We start from the raw sequence: 16,789 nt of genomic DNA on the forward strand, positions 1-16,789 counted from the left end.
TCAGACAAAATCGAGATTGGGGTTCTGAGAGAGTAGTGAAATTTTAACACTTTACAAAAACAAAGTTTGAATATATAATTTCATATAATCAAACAAAAGTAATCAATTATGATTATTGTATGCATAAAATCCCGAGATTTCTACCCTTTGATACAAATCCTACCATATTTAATGCCACTCTTGCAAAATCTTGGGATAAATCCCAATGAGTGGGATCTCTGGACAGAATGGATTTAAAATCTCATATTCAGGACCAATACAATCATTACAATTTGTTCATTTTTCATATTTGTAGGGATGACTGAAGGTGTCTTGATGGCTCTTTTTCAAATTTCGTTTAAAAAAATTCCTTATAACTATAAGGACTCAAAAATGCTACCTACAAACGTGGTGAATGAAGAGGGGGTCGGTCTACTTACTCCTTACCTATGTTCCCTGCTATGTCCATAGACTATAGTCAAGGCGTGCAATTAAGTTGTATATTTTTCCTAGTTCACCAAGAAGGATTTCTTTCCTCTTCTTTCCAAGGAGCAGTTGTTGTAGCTGATTAATTAACTTTGCATTGCCGAAATTCAGTTAAAACACATACTCACCTCGCATATACCTATATATGTATATATACGAGTCATAAAGACGTGGGTTCGAATATAAAAATATGCCATAACGTGTGGAAACGCAGTGGTGATAAGAGAGAAGAACTCGTGTAGAACTCCTACCAAACCTATGTCAGTATCATGTGGTAAGCTGGATTCATTTATTCACTTAATCATTGGATGTTATTAGTATTATTATGATATCAAAACATCATATGTTGCTTTGTGGAAGAGGAACAACGTGTGATGATGCATAATTATGTAGTTTACATACAAAGTATGAGATTTATATGTGTATTATGTATGTCCCTTAAAGATTTAAAGTGTAGTGTGTGTCGCTGTAATAGTCAATCTCTATTCATTCATGTGCTTACCTTCTTTGTTCCTTTCAAAACATCATTATTATTCGTTTGACTTGAGAGTTTCTGGGGTTACTTTTATGTCTTTTATTTTTGTTTGCTCTTAATCAGGGTCCAACATATCATTTTATATCTTATAGTTATACCTATCTATAGTCATTATCTCTGCCGCCATAGTATTACTCAATAGATCCCTTGATTCTACCTAAATGATCTAGAATGACCACATTTTAAATTTCAAACCTAGAAGATACTTGCTTACTTAGGGGGGTTGTATTAATTATTTAGGTGGTGGACTCCAAGTAAAAATTCTCATTAACTTATTTTATCCGTCCTTTTTTGGACTGAAGATTGTATTACATTCTAGTTCAGTCTCGGTCGGAACAGTTCAGTCCTAAAAACTTTTACAGTTCGGTCCTTGATGACGTCACTCAACTTTATTTCTTCTTTGTTTAATCTGTAGTGACAGTCCTAAGAACCAAAGTCTAAGGAGCAGTCCTAAGACTGGACTGGACCGAATAAAGAAGGGTCCACGCAACACTACACACCCGTCGTTGTCATCTGAACTAAATATTTATAGCCTATCAGATAAATTGCTATCATTAACGAGGGTTTTTAACAAACGAGCCCTGTGGACTAATGAATTTAACTTCTATGTCAAGGTATTACTGTATTATTAAATTATTAAAGCATTATTAATTTGATTCTGGTTTGTAGTTTCATTTTTGTAGAAAAACTATTTTGAGTTTTTGTTTTTTCAAATGTAAATTTCCGATTTTTGTCTTTCTTCAATTTCAACGTAATTTCTTACTAAAGGCGATTTTTAGCATGAGTCTTTCTTCAACCAGACATCTTTTTTATAAATGAAGAAAAAGTCCCGGGAAGGATGTAGAGAGGGAACATGTCCGGGAAAAAGAGGAGGGTTGTTTGATAATCGAAATTGCCTGAATATTTCTTATTCCAAATTTTGGTTATATGAGAAGCCTGGAGTAGGGTTTTTCATTTCACAGCAGAGGTCGATGCCAGGGCTGGAGGAGGGCAACATGAAGGCAGGCAAGAAGTGAGTTACATTGCTGCTGCAGAAGTCTTGCCTCTTATTGGCTGTATGGGGCCGTGATGAACTTCTTAACGAACTAGACAGTCCAGTTGTAGGTGCAAATAGTCTTTGCAGCCTTCTTAGACACCGACTTTGCCTTTGTTGTTGTCGCTTCGACATTTTGACTCTCAGAGACATTGGATAAAAACATTTCAAAAATATTTTTATTAGTTTTGGGTTCCAACTCTGTATATCCTCAATTTTCCTATTGGTCATTTTTATCATAATCATTAATAGTGCATGAGCTGTTTTTTAGAACCCTTGGCTCCAGTTCCTTTAGAATTTGTTAACCGGATAGGTTCAAAAAATAATTTAATACCTAGTAAGTGATCAACAAGTTAATTTTTGGTGGATTGATCATAATGGAATGAAACTGATGTTACGAAATAATTAAATTCAAAAATCTGCTGTAGCTCCGTAAATCCCTACTTCCGAGAAATCCGAAGAAAACGGAATCCCGAGAGAGAAACCCTAGTTTTTATTCTACTAAGTTCTTCTCTTTGTACATATGTACCTTAATTAAAATATGATCAAAGAGGGGGGGAGGGGGCAACACATTGATCTATAATTAGAAAGTTCGTTCGAAAGTCTTACGAATTACTGTTATCGTGCGAGTGATTATTTTTTATTATGTTTTATAATCAATACATATTAATACCATTTTTTATGAAGGAAAAAAATAAGAAGCTCTTCGCGCAGGTAGAGGGGCCCCATTACAGCAGCAGCATGGGGGTTTCCCCTCTATTACTTCTTTTGTCTTTTTTCCCTCTTGTTGATGCTGTGATTCCCAACTTCTTGGTGATTTGTTTTTGATCTTTCGAAAGCTCGTACAGAAGAAGGAGAGAAAACTCGCATATATATATATATAACCATCAGTTATTGGTAGAAAGGTAAAAAAGAAAAAAAAAAAAAAAAAATAGGAGGTCGCTCAATCTTCTTCCTCTATTTTTTTACGATGAATTCATAATCAACGTAAATATCATTACGAATTCATCCTCTCAGGAAGAAGGAACAAAAATAGAAGGAGGAAGGAGAGAGGGGACCCCCCCCCTAAAAATGTGTTATTTATACGTCCATTGATTTGTTTGTGCTTCAAAGATCGTTTACTTACTTCTCCCGACTGTAAGTACTTAGAAGATTAATTTCTCCTCTCTAGGGAATATGAAGACCCACATCTATCATTCTTTGTTTGTTATTCATCCATTTATTCTGTCAAAACATTAATTATCTTATTTATAAGCATCAGTTTCAATTCAGTGGCAAGTCAAAGGCAAGAAGAAGAAAAATCAAACCACTCAATAATTCAATCCTTTTCATATTTCTAATGAAGTATTATTTGATATAAATATCTTCCTTTTTTTATGCAACAGTTGTTATAGATGTATAAAAAGTCCTTGTACTACAAGCAGTCGAGTCACAAGTCATTTATATTGAACAATCTCAAAGGGAAGTCTTCAAAATATGGACTCGCGTTCAATTCTCTATACTTCTACAACCTGCAGAAAAGCTTTTCTCAAAGCCCATTCCTTCCTTCATCCTCAATAGCAACACAAATAACATCCCTTGGATTTCTATACCTAATTATACAAATCAATTATGAAACAACCGACAAAATATAATATATGTATAAGAACGATTCAAGTATCATGTTTCAGGAGGAATCCTGTTCTCAACACTCTTTGTATTTCCTCCATATATGAAGCCTTCACCTTCGGAGTTGGAACGCAATTCTTGAAAAAAGATGGAGGACATATTCATGATCCAACGGGATAGGGAGCGTTGATCTCTTAGTTCTACTTTCATCCCTCCATGCGTAATTATGTCGAAGGAAATTTGAGTTCCTTTTCTTCATTTGGAGTATTAATGTATATAATTTATTGGAGAGAGTAGATTGTACAAAGAATAAGGCAGTAGAGTGTACACATATTTGAGACTCTGACTTACTTTAAACGTCTTCTTGATATCTCATATTACAATTTCTCATTATTATTTCTTTTATTGACATTATTTTTATGTATATAACATTATTGTTTCAATACGATAACGTTTGATGATGAAGGAAAGAGGGGTGGGTGTGTGTGCAATGTTGTATTTATCATCAAATCCATAAATGAAGGAAAAGGAACCAAGGGTATGTATCCCTCATTCAGCACCCCCAATTCTACTAAAGGTAAGAACGATACAACAATTGTGGTTCTTCAACAGAAAAGTAAGCTCGAATGTTTTTTTCTCAAAATTGATTACCCTTTAAAGTTCCCACAAATTACACTCTTAAAGTAACCAAAAATCCTCGCCACAATAAGTTTATATATTTTATTTAACAAGGATAATATCGGGGCCAATATACACCTCTTAAATCAAATAAAGGTTCTAAACTTTAGCTCAAATTCTTGGCCTTCTTATAATATAAATAATAACCCCATAATTGGCTAAAATATGTCTATGAAAAATTGACCCGTATCGGGATTTTCTCTTTTTTTATTGTTGTTCAAAATTGTTTTTAAGGTGACGCACGGCAGTTTACAATTTACGACGTATCCATTGAAATTATTTCATAAAACACATGTACTCATTCTTTTTGAAAGGACTCCAAAGGACGAAAGAACACCAAAAAACAATTTGCTAAATCAGAAAAATTGAGACCTAATATCAGCAGATAATTTAGGGTCAATAAAGTCTAACTTTTCAAAAAAAGGGAATTTGATTTCTGAAGTACCCAAAATGTCCTCTGATATCTGCCTCTTTTTTTCAAAGCTATCTCCTGATGATGAAACTCTTCCAAATGATGTTTTGCAGATCTGTGTCTGGTGATGTATTTGTGACATTATTATTTATCATTTTACTGCATATATAGGTAATATATATATATATATACATAAAGTTTGCCTGCTATGCCCATAATAAAATATATATTGTACGTCAACACAAAAACAATCTTAAACAAAAATCAAATGAAAGAAAAATGTTCAATTGAATTGTAAAATATGAAAATATAAACAACACAATATTTTATTAACTTACTTCAGCCAACAATAGGTTTTATACACACATTTATGGGATGCTTTGAGATACCCAAGAATATTAACTATAGTTAAGAACTTTCATTTGATTTATAAAACCTATGTTGTTTTTTTTTCAAAAACTCTGTGGTTACTCTCAAAAAATTAATTTTTCTGGAAAAAAAATTTAAAAACTTAATTAAAAATAAAAATTTTTGAAAAAAATTTCAAAAACTAAATTAAAAATAAAAATTTTTGAAAAAAATTTCAAATATTAATTTTTCTGAAAATATCAAAAATCTACGGATTTTTACAGAGAATTAAATTTTTAGGAACAATTATATTTTTCTAACATGAAATTTTTTGAAAAAAAATACAAATACTAAATTTTCTTGGAAAAAGTAAACATTTCTTCTTTTTTTTTTGGTTCTAGCTTGTTTTTTTGTTGTCACGCCGCATTTTAATATCTTAACTAATACTCAATATTTTATTCCCACTTTTTATATACAGACTGCCTCCAACTACTGGAACTAACACAATAAGCACAAAAGCTTAACCAATGTCACGTTCAATGTCATTACATATTTCCTGTATTTCGTTACATAACCCTGCATGCAATCTCATATGATTACCTTGAGTTGATTTTTAAGTCTCAGGGAGTTGTACGGGATTACCTGCAAAAAATTACATATTTCTTACGTACTAACACTTCGTTTCTTCGATTCATAATTGTCTCACTCTTTTTACTAACTCATCTTTCTTCATGGATTTCATTCTAATCAAGAGCCTCGCTCAAAATAATTTGAAGTCAAATTTGTGGAAAATAATTTGGTTTTGTAAATAGATTTCTTTCTTTTTTTTGTTCTCACCATTTAAAAATTAACTTTTAGTAAGCCTTATATTCATAATTATGTCTCTTTCTTTGAACTTTTTGTTTTTTAAAAATGATAAAAAAAATTAACGTCTTGGAAAAAAACAAAAACCAAATCAATTTGGTTTGTTTTATTAACAAATAGGTTATTCTATCAAATTTTGTCAAAAAGTTATTTATCAAATTTAGTTTTTTGTCACATTTTTAAAATTTATGTGCCAAATTTGCTATTAAAATTCAAAAACATTATTTCAAAATTGTAACTCCCCCCTCTTCGAAAGAAAAATCATAGTCTCGGCCCCAATTAATCATCTATGTACATATATTCAATGTCATTATTTCATTTTGTGCGTGTGTCAGCTTTCTTAGTCCTTACTTGGTAGCTCAATTCGTAGTCAACGAACAAAACTAGTCTTATTGTTTTTTTATTATTATTTTGTTATCTCCCGAAATACAATATTAATAATCCCTTAATCAATAACATCTATATAAATGATGATTCTAACAAGAAAAGATGCATATAATATTTGAGGGGCGTTCGTAGGGGGCGGGGGGGTAGAGTGAAAAGGAATTAAGGAATTTTTACTTTTTACTATAACTTTTTTTTTTTGTTATTCGGGCAAGTTATGGAGGACATTTTTACATTAAATTTTCTGCGAGTAATTATCTGTTTGTAAATTTTTTTTTCCAAAAATTTAATTATTTGTGAATAGATTTAGATTTAAAAAATTTTAAAAAAGAAAATAATAAATTTAGATTTTTTTCTCGATAAAAATTACAAAAAACAAGCCCTTCCCAAAATGTAATCCTCCAGGCAAACACCCCTGAGTATGTGGGTCAGGAAACAAAAGTTTAGAAATTCTAAGAATTATAATTCAATTTATAACATTACTATTAAAGATGATACCAAATTTATCTGCTCAGCTTCACTGAATCTTTATTTAAACATATTTTAGGATTTTTTCGGTACATAGGTATATGTTTTCCATTATATTAGAGTTGTATAAAATATGACCGTAACAAATGGGAGTTTTTTCAGTTGGTAATCTGAAGAGTGTAATTTAATTTCCATTACTCTAATCATGATTGCATAATCTGTGAAGAGAGAACGTATAAAGATAAAGTAATCCCCAGTGGGGACTATTACAAGAGGGAGAGTAATAGTGTGGGAGGGGAAGTTGTTGGATTCGATGTAGAATTGAGGATCGACATCGGAGTAATTTCGACTTATGCCCTTTCTAGATAAAGAATGGGATTAATGATTGAACGTCATTACAGTAAACCTTCCAAACATTGTTCAAATTGTTTTTTTCTTACATACCGCGAGGTCTTATTTTATACAACCATTTCCATTATTACCAGTTATTGTCAAAAATTCTATTCTATTATATTTATGGGTCCCAACAATCAAATTTTGTCATTTTTGTTAAATATAGTAACTGAAAACAAGTAAGGAAAACAATACACATTCATTTGTTTCTAACATGATAATTATAGATCATCATCATTACGTAATAATTAGTTCATCCCAATAAACCTAATTAAGGTAATCTGGTCTTTACGATCGAATGAATCCTTACGAAAGAAACCTTTTTTTTCCCTGAAAATTTTACGTTTTTAAATGTATATTACTTTGGGAACCTCTTGAATCCTCTCTCTTGAGTTTATATGTACATTAATTATTTCAATCACAATCCACACCTTTTCCAAAAACCTTGTTTTTAAAATTTGTAAAACTTGATCAAATCACTTCAAAATGATCTACCATAATGCACATCGACCAAGAATAATATTCTTTAGATAATTTTATACTTGTTTTTAAGTCGTCAACTTAATATTGAATATATATATATTTTCTGATATAATAATTTTTTACTTAAATAAAAGGTTTTTTAATGAAATCACTCAATCCTCAGCTTTCTAATTTTCTGTTCTTTTATGTGTCTATACATGTATGTATATTTCTGTCAAAATCTCTCATGAATGAATGTCCAAAAGGCTACTGAGTACCCCCGCCCCCTCCTTTTTTTCATGTATGTTTTATTTGTGGTGTCGTTGTTGTCCTTGTCAATTACAGGGATCTTCTTGTTGTATTTTCCTTAGTTCCTTCTTTGAGGATTAAATCAAGTAATAATACCAAATAATAATGATTCTATCCATACTAACACATTTTGTTTCTATTTATTATTATGGGTTAATCCACATATTCTAGGTAACAGCAATGTTTGTTGATGGGAAAATCGATTGGCTATTTTACTACTGGGTGGTTCAGATAAATTTGGAAAATATTTCAAGGATTATAACGAACGAACTAGAGGGAATAGAACCCCCCTTTTTTTTTTTTTTTTGAAAGATACATTTAATGCCATTAAACTATTTATAATGAGATCCACCTTTCTTCATTAATTCGGTCACAAGGGCTGGAATCTTTAGCAGGCCCGTGCGGCCTTCAGCCGATCCAGTTTTGCCATTGTACTGGTTCTGGTTTGCACCTTTAATTTACATACCCTGGATGGATGGAGGTACCCAAGGAATAAATTGCAACTTCTAACTATACAGGCCACAAGGCAAAATAAGTGCAGGATGCCTTGCTCACAAAATGTTCTCACTTTTAAAGCCCAGATTTTTGGGCTGTAAACATCCCTGGCCTGAACCCATGCTGCTACAATGGTATATCTGTATCTACACGAGGTCGTCTGGGCCTTCCAAAGCTTCCAGTACCGTGTGGCCGAGGATATCAATAAAGCGGATCGGATCATAAATAATTGAATGTAGCTTTCAAATAATAAAAAAACTATGGTTTTATCTATCTAGTTTGTTTGTTATAAGCCTTTAAAGATTTTCCCAATTTATCTGAACCAAACTGTAGAGATACTCTTATAGGTATTAGGGTGGTCTTTAAAATTATATGCTACCATTATTTTCTTTTCTTTATATTAATATTTCATTTCGCAAAATATTTTTTAATTGAATTAATTCATTAAATAATGGGGGTCCTATCTTATTAAATTTTTTCCTAATTGCCTAATTAGCCGAATCAAAATTTGATATCTCCAACTTTTTCTAATAACAAAGTTGCAATACTAACTTTGTCTGTTAGTATAAGTTCATTTTATGCCAATACCTTTACTAGTTTAGAAGTTTCTGTAGATTCAATATACAACCCTTATTAACAAAAATTATGTTATTTAATATTCTTTTTTGTACTACAAAGTACTTTATCTAAGAAACGAAACATTATTTGATGCACTTTTTACTCCTTGATAGTGGTAAAATGAACATTTATTCTACGTTTTATTTGTATTAAAATAAAAACGTCAACAAATGTTTGGAAGCTTACAATTTTGTGTCAAAGTTTAAGAGCCTAGGCGTATTACAGTTTTTGCCTCAGGAATATTTTTTCCCTATTAAACCCGATTCAGAGTCAGAGAAAATGAGAATAAAAACATGAATTTTTTAAAGTATAAAGTTAAGAGCCACACTAATGCATATTGTAAGAGGATAATCATATACATGTATATAAATCCTACTGGCTATACGAGCAATATTGATAATAATCAAAATCAATACATGGTGAAATCATTTGTCAATCTTATCCTACTCTAAATTTACATGTACAGTTGTGAGAAATGTTGAGATGATGTTGAATAGCAAGAATTTTAAATTTGTTCTAAGGTGGAGGGGGTCGGCAAAATTGTATGTATTTATTTTAGTGATGGTACGATTCAAAAAGAAAAAAAAATCCCAATGTCAATACCAATGTGATTCTTGTAAAAATTCCAGTCGCCGATTCTGACTCCTTAATGTTTTAAATAATACTAAAAAATCCTTATAAAATTATAAGACTCAAGTAACAAATTAACATGGTCGTTTTTATTTCTTGACAGATATATTTAATAATTACTTTTTTTCAAAACATAGAAAAGAGTAAATGATATATACACAAAAATTGTGATTGCAAATTAAACATGATTTTCCCAATGGCGAGTCCGATTAATCGTCCCATCACTAATTTATTTACAATCTACAAGAGTTGGATAGTATATTACTTTTCTGGTAACCAATAGTATAACCATATTACTTTGCTAAATAAGTATTATAACGAAATTACTTTTTTAATTGAGTAATATGTAATAACTTATTATATATTTCTTCATTGTATCTGGTATACATTCAGTTAATAATTAAATATCTTGGTCCGATCAGAAGACGTATAATACAAAAGTCAAATACTGTGATTTGGTTAACTTTAAGGGAGTTTATGTATGATGGGTATACAAAAAACTTAATTTTTGTATAATTAAAGAGAATGCTTCTATATTCTATTATTTGTAGAAATACTAAATTATGAAGTATCTGTGAACCAGAAAGTGAATAGTTTAGGAAGTATTCCTGAAGAATAATTTTGGATTATAAATTCCATGATGCAAATTTAGAGACTGCTGCTTCGTATTTATATATATTACACTATTGTTAATGTGTAAAAACTATATCTTCTTATTTCATTCAGAGGACCCTGACCCAAAAATAATCCATGATTTAAAAAAAAAAAAAATGTTTATTTACAAAAATGTAGTAAAAATTAGTTATTGAAGGATAAAACTGCATATTAATTTACAAATATTCATTTAGTATGACGATTCAATGCAAGAAACTCAACGTCTGTTAAGGAGATATAGAAAAATTAGTTATATAAACTAACATAATATTAAAACTCTTGATTTAATGTAATACAACTAAATTACTTTTCCACGGAGTGATATTTAATAAGTAACTTGTTGCTCAAATAAGTAATATTACCCAACACTATGCTAAGCATATAAAATGTACATATTAGTCATAGGCGTCAACAGGAGGTGGGATAGAGTGACTGTTTGATTGAGGAGGAATTGTGCACTTTTTCACCATTTCTGCTGTTAGTACTGGTACTTTTTGGGCTAGTAGAAACATGCCACTCTTTAATGCGCCTTGACACGGGGGACCTTTGAAACATTGACGTCCTTGGCCATCTCTGTCATTCTCCGAATATTCTTTAAAGATTTTTACTATAGCTTCAGTAGACAGATTTCCTTGAAGGACCACTCCTGATGGCTCCCTGATCCATACACTCTATGACACGGTAGACAGTTACCTTATTGCCATATTTGGCTGAAATAACTTTTTTTTGCAATTCTTTGCTTTCGTTATTCTTTTGACATGATGATAAACTTTAATGTTCTAAATCTGGGCTCTCTGTAGAAAAGGAAAAGGTTCTAATTGTTGTAGTAAACCCGTAGTTTCATGGAAAAAAATATTTCAAAACTTTTGTACGACCCAGTAATCAAACAATACATTAAAAGCTGGAATGATTAAAGTATTAAAAGCTGTCCCACATTTTCCACCATATCAAACCGAAGAAACTTATATTCATCAAATTAATTGACTTTAATTATATAACAATAATAAATCAAAGGAATTGAAATACTATATACCTAGGTAATAGTTATTGTTAAGACTTGATATTTGATTCATATGTAGGACATATTATGTCAATATGTCTACTTAAGTAGGTATATTATGACACCTAGCTCGCACCTATGTAAACCTGGATTTAGAAACTATGAAAAGATGTTGAAAATACAGAAAAGAGGGGCAATGCTTTTTTGTTTTTTTCAATTGATTAAATGAAGTTTTATTATTATAACACTTTATAGTCACATGTAATTTTTTGAATGTGTTATAAATAGTGATGTACCGACTCGAACAATTATAGACTCAGTTCGACTCCACTTAATTCGATTATTTTTCGACTCGAGTTAAATGGTGAGTCCATTGTCAAATTCGAAATTTTTTTAGTCTACTTGATAGTTTGTAGAGTTGACTTGATTTTGATGACTAAGCGTTATCTTAGGTGACTGAAGTTATATATATATATATATTTGTTTTTTTGAGGGGAAGACGGATATTTCTTCGAATAAATATTTCAAATATTTAATTATCTTGTCTTGTAAAAAGCAAACATTCCTTAATTTGGGGAGGTCTACACACCCTTCAGCCGCCACCCTGCCATCACCCCTCCTCACGAATTTTAAATTGTAGATAAGGGATTTATTTGATTTATGAGACTTAATTAGGTTTTGGTACAGGGGCGCCGCAAAGGGTAGGCTGAAGGGGCTGTAACCCCCCAAATTAAGGATTTCTTGTATTTTAGTAGAAAATTTAATATTTGAAATTTTATTTAATTTTTTTATTTGATATTATTTTATATATCGTTTGATTTTTAAACTATTTGGAAAAAAATTTAATTTTTTGTGAGTAGGTGAGGATTTGTGAATTTTTTTTTCTAAAAAATTGAATATTTGAAAATTAATTTTTATATTTTTGTAGTCGACTTTTGTCACAATTTCATATACATATTACATTCATTTTTCCAAAACCCAGTGATCCTTAAGGATGATTCGACTCAAGTATACCCAACACTAGTTTCAATAATAGCAAATAGGTAAGTCCACGTGTACAACTTTGCCACCCTTTGAATATTAACTTAAGTCCACGTGTATAACTCTCTGTAAAGTTTAGTGATGAAGAACGCGACAAAAAAACAAACAATATGGACTATCTACAATATTCAAGTGTTCTCTATGAACATATCTTTATCGGCAAAGGTACATCATCCTCCTACCTTTGTGTATATATGTAAATATATTTCCATTAAAAATACATCTGTTATACTATGATTATTTGTCAAAACTTCGAGGAAGGGATGGAATCAGCATTATTAGTTTCACACTTTTGTTGAGAGGGATTAGAGTGCTAGCAACCTATAAATTTATAGGAATCGGTTGGAATCATAAGCACTTTCAATTTGGAATAAGGCACATACAGAGGTACGTGAGATTCTCATTATGAATTCATCCGCCATTTTATATTTCGAAATGGAGTGCAGTATTATTATTGGACTTTTATTTTTTAAATCACCTTCCATAAATAAAGCTTAGAAACTACTACATACATAAAGGATAGGATTGAGTATTACATTTGATACTGGAGAGTGTTTCTAATCCGTTATTGATTTCAAAGCACAGTAAGGAAATGATTAGAAGCCTATATGATCCAGTGTTTTTGTAAGCCTCACTCGCTATGTCTTTCACGTTGTCACCAGATCCATTCTTTGCTCTTTTTATTTAAAATTTAATGTTTACATGTTGGGAACTTTGTTTTGTATTTTTATATTCAACATTGTATTATAATTTAATGTCATTTCATACGCTGTAATAAATAAATCTAATTGATTTATTCAACTAATTGTAAGTTATTCAGTGGTGTGTACCATTTGAAATTTGGTTAAGTTGATACCCCCAAACTAATGTTGTTAAGATTAATTTTTTGTAAATGTATTTGTTCTCATTTTCTACAACTTAATAAAAATTTCCTATATAAAAAAAATTAAAGGAATGGTCTAATCCTTCTGTTAACAAAATACATTCTTGTTACTGATGTTATTATATTATATTCAATTTTTCTGTTTTTTTTTTTTTTTTAAATCTTTACGTTTAATTATTATTTTTCTTATTTGTGCCATTGCTTTTAAGCGGGATTTTTTAAATTTCCTATTACGTTTTATTTGTCTTTACTTAGTATTAAAAATCTACTTTATGTAGTAGGCTAAGCTTTTTGTTTTTGATTATGTCAAAATATGTTGCAAATAAAGTTATTTTAGCTGGCCAAAAAAAGATTATATTTCCGTCTCTGCGGTGGATAAACACCCCAAAGAAGTGTCGTAGGGTAAGCTACGGCCCCTCTAGGATATTTTGCAATTGATTCGTAAGCTTGGTGTGGTCAGTAATGTGTAAGGGGGTTGCTTCACTTTAAAGGTAATGAAATATTGATACTTGAATAAATCCAGACAATATTAAAGCCATATTAGAGCATAAACAGCTGATTTTTTAACAATATTGAAGTATTTTATTCACTTCCATTTCGTTTCTTTACCAGGAAACTGTTCGATTTGTTTCCGCAAAACAAAACAATAATTACAAATTTTGTGTCGATAATCTCAGGTCACAGTTTTCGATATTTATATATATTTACTTTGTGGAAAATGAAGTGGAAGAAACACAAAAAGTTTCGGGTACATGAAATTAATTCAAATAGGAAGCCCACATTTTTACGTCATTCCAAGAATACCTCCATCTGTATAGCATCTGTGAGCGTGGATGAATCGCTCCTGAAGGGATTGCTTGCGTTTTTGAAATTGACTATACATATTCGGATTACGCTTTTGAAGAGTTTGTTCAAGGGGGAATTACTTGAAGCCATTTTTGGATGTTCCACAAAAAATTGGGACGGACATGTATACCCAGTGTACATGAGTAGCCGTGCCTCTAATGGATTCAATATTATTTTTTCCAAATTCCCATACTTTAGCTTTCATAATTATGATAATTAAATTTTTTGCTTTTTTACATTTTTTCTATAGATTTTTTTCCCGTTGATCTCCTTTAAAAAACCATTTTCATGTCGTGTGAAACCTTTTAGATTATTTTAGAAATAAAATATGTACATATATAATATACATTTTGTACATTACAGGTATACTACTTTAATTGACTATAAAAATAATATTCCCAGCTGTATACTGTATAATACAAAAAAGGGTTGATGACGAGAATAATTAATATTTGAACTAGAGGCCTTTATAAAATATGATATCATCATGGAGGAAAGTAATACTATTCACCAGTCTGTTAAAAAAGAAACCAAAAATTTACATGGTCACCCAGACAATTTGAAGAATGTTTGGAAGAAGCAACTTACATTAGATTAGCTGCAAAAACTCAGAGATTAGAGAAAAAATACAAACCCCACTCCGTATCTAGCAATGATATAAGTAGGAGTTTCTCCGAATCTAACAAGGACTTAGCCTCAACTCATCAGCGTTACTCTTTGTCATTCATGACAAAACACATTCGTGGTTACACCTTATAGTTTATAGTATGTATATGTTCTCTCCTCAAGAATAATGTTAATCAAAATAAAAGGTTAGACCATCATGTAATTGGGATTGCTACCATTTTTAATTGGATGTACCATACCAAATGCATAGCAAGACAGATATATTTTGACGTCATAGAGTATATCAGTGATACTCTAACAATAACAGTCAAGGAAGGGGATATATAGCTACTCTTGGTAACAATTATACACTGTGATGTGGGCGAATACAAACATCGGTGAGAAAAGCGTTATGGGATAACCTTATTAAGGATTTCCATTAATCTTGGCACACGTATAAGTTCTTTCCTCATGAATGAAATAGTAATGAAAACAGCTTTAGAAAGTAAACATATATTCAGGTAGCAACTATAGAAAACCAACTTCTATTATAGTATTATTTTCATGCGGGGATTTTTTTGATGAAACAGAGAAAAACGCATTCTAAGATTTTTACTTCAATAAAACACCGAAGAGGATTTTTTAAAGAGTCAAATATAATATTCAACAACTGAAAAACTGTTCAACAAGTTATTAATGTGATTGATTTTTGTTTAAATTTTTACATGAACATATTATATACAAATTCAGTCAATTTGATCGTGCGGTCTTTGAACTATAAATCGAATTTTGATATCATCAATATAATCAATTTAAGTCGGATAGGCTAGTTCTTAACCAGCTATTCCCTTTCTTCGAATTGTTATTCTCGCAACGTGAATACTAATACACTCTTTTTTTTTAAATAATTTTCATGTAAGGACGTCTCAGTATTTTTTATGATCAGTGTTACCAAATAATCAATATATATTAGGTTCAGTTAACCTTAAAAACTGCGGCTTTTATGGAATTTATTACTTTTTTAAATTAATATCAATTATAGTACTCATAACAATGGATACTTTTATCATACTTTTGAAATGTTGAGAAAAAGTATACCAACATGCTTTTATGTTATTGCCACTCATCTTTGCATATTAATAAATCTACAAAGTGTTTAAGTTTTTCACTAGTTTTGTTTTTCCCTTCATAGAATGTATCTTATTAATTCAGATAAACGGGGGAATACGTAGAGGCTCTGTAGTTAGTTAGGGAGTAATATTCAACTCTCCTAGTTGGAAAAAAGTCACTACGACCACCACCTTGTAGAGATATTGATCACTTCGTCTTCATTTCGCCCCTTGGTTTTTAGCTTTGGGTAGTAATTTTTTTTTTTTTTTTTTTGTAAATATAATGTACACTACATGTAGTTGTCATTTGTCGATGTTTCTGCTTCTTTTTCCCTAATCAGTGTTCTCAACGCTGATTGGTTTATTTTGAATCCACTCTTGTTAACCTATGAACAATTCCCAGCAATACTTATATCATATAAGTTATATGATAGGGAGAATTAGTGGACTACCAATTTTAGGATTTTTGTCGCGTTTATTTTCTAGGGAAATGTTACGTAATCCAATTAGCTTAGCGACTACACAAGAGCGACTAATTATAAATAAAAATTTATTTAATTAATCATTTCATCTGAGCGTTCACAGAACCTCATCGTTTGTTAAGGAGAATTGTTGCCAAATATATCAGATAGATCAAGTGCAGCAGCAATGGATTGGATGAGTAGTTTCTATCGATAATAGATGAATATTTGACAGGTCTAATATGAAATATGTTACTAAAAATCATTTCATGATCCTTATTTTTCAACTAAACATATCTTGAGGAGTTGGATAAGTTGCAATTGAATGGCAAATGGAGCCTAGGTGCATCCCTAGTGTAAGTCCCACTTATCTACTTTTGAGGAGGATTGAATCACATAATCAATAATGTACTATAATTACAATTAGATCTGTTTAATGTGAATGTATGTATATGAAATAAGCAAATAAATATAAATATATAGAAAA

General features: G+C 30.8%; 1 long non-coding RNA gene across 1 annotated transcript in view; it reads left to right on the forward strand.

The window, feature by feature from the left end:
- The first annotated feature begins 553 nt into the window (after positions 1 to 553).
- The window catches only part of LOC121121881 (uncharacterized), a 44,106-nt gene continuing 27,870 nt past the window's right edge, over positions 554 to 16,789 (forward strand). The window contains exon 1 of the long non-coding RNA XR_011781072.1: positions 554 to 739. This is a non-coding gene — a long non-coding RNA (uncharacterized lncRNA). The remainder of the gene's footprint in view (positions 740 to 16,789) is intronic.

Source organism: Lepeophtheirus salmonis, chromosome 7, assembly GCF_016086655.4.
Source record: "Lepeophtheirus salmonis chromosome 7, UVic_Lsal_1.4, whole genome shotgun sequence".
Classification (NCBI taxonomy): Eukaryota; Metazoa; Arthropoda; class Copepoda; order Siphonostomatoida; family Caligidae; genus Lepeophtheirus; species Lepeophtheirus salmonis.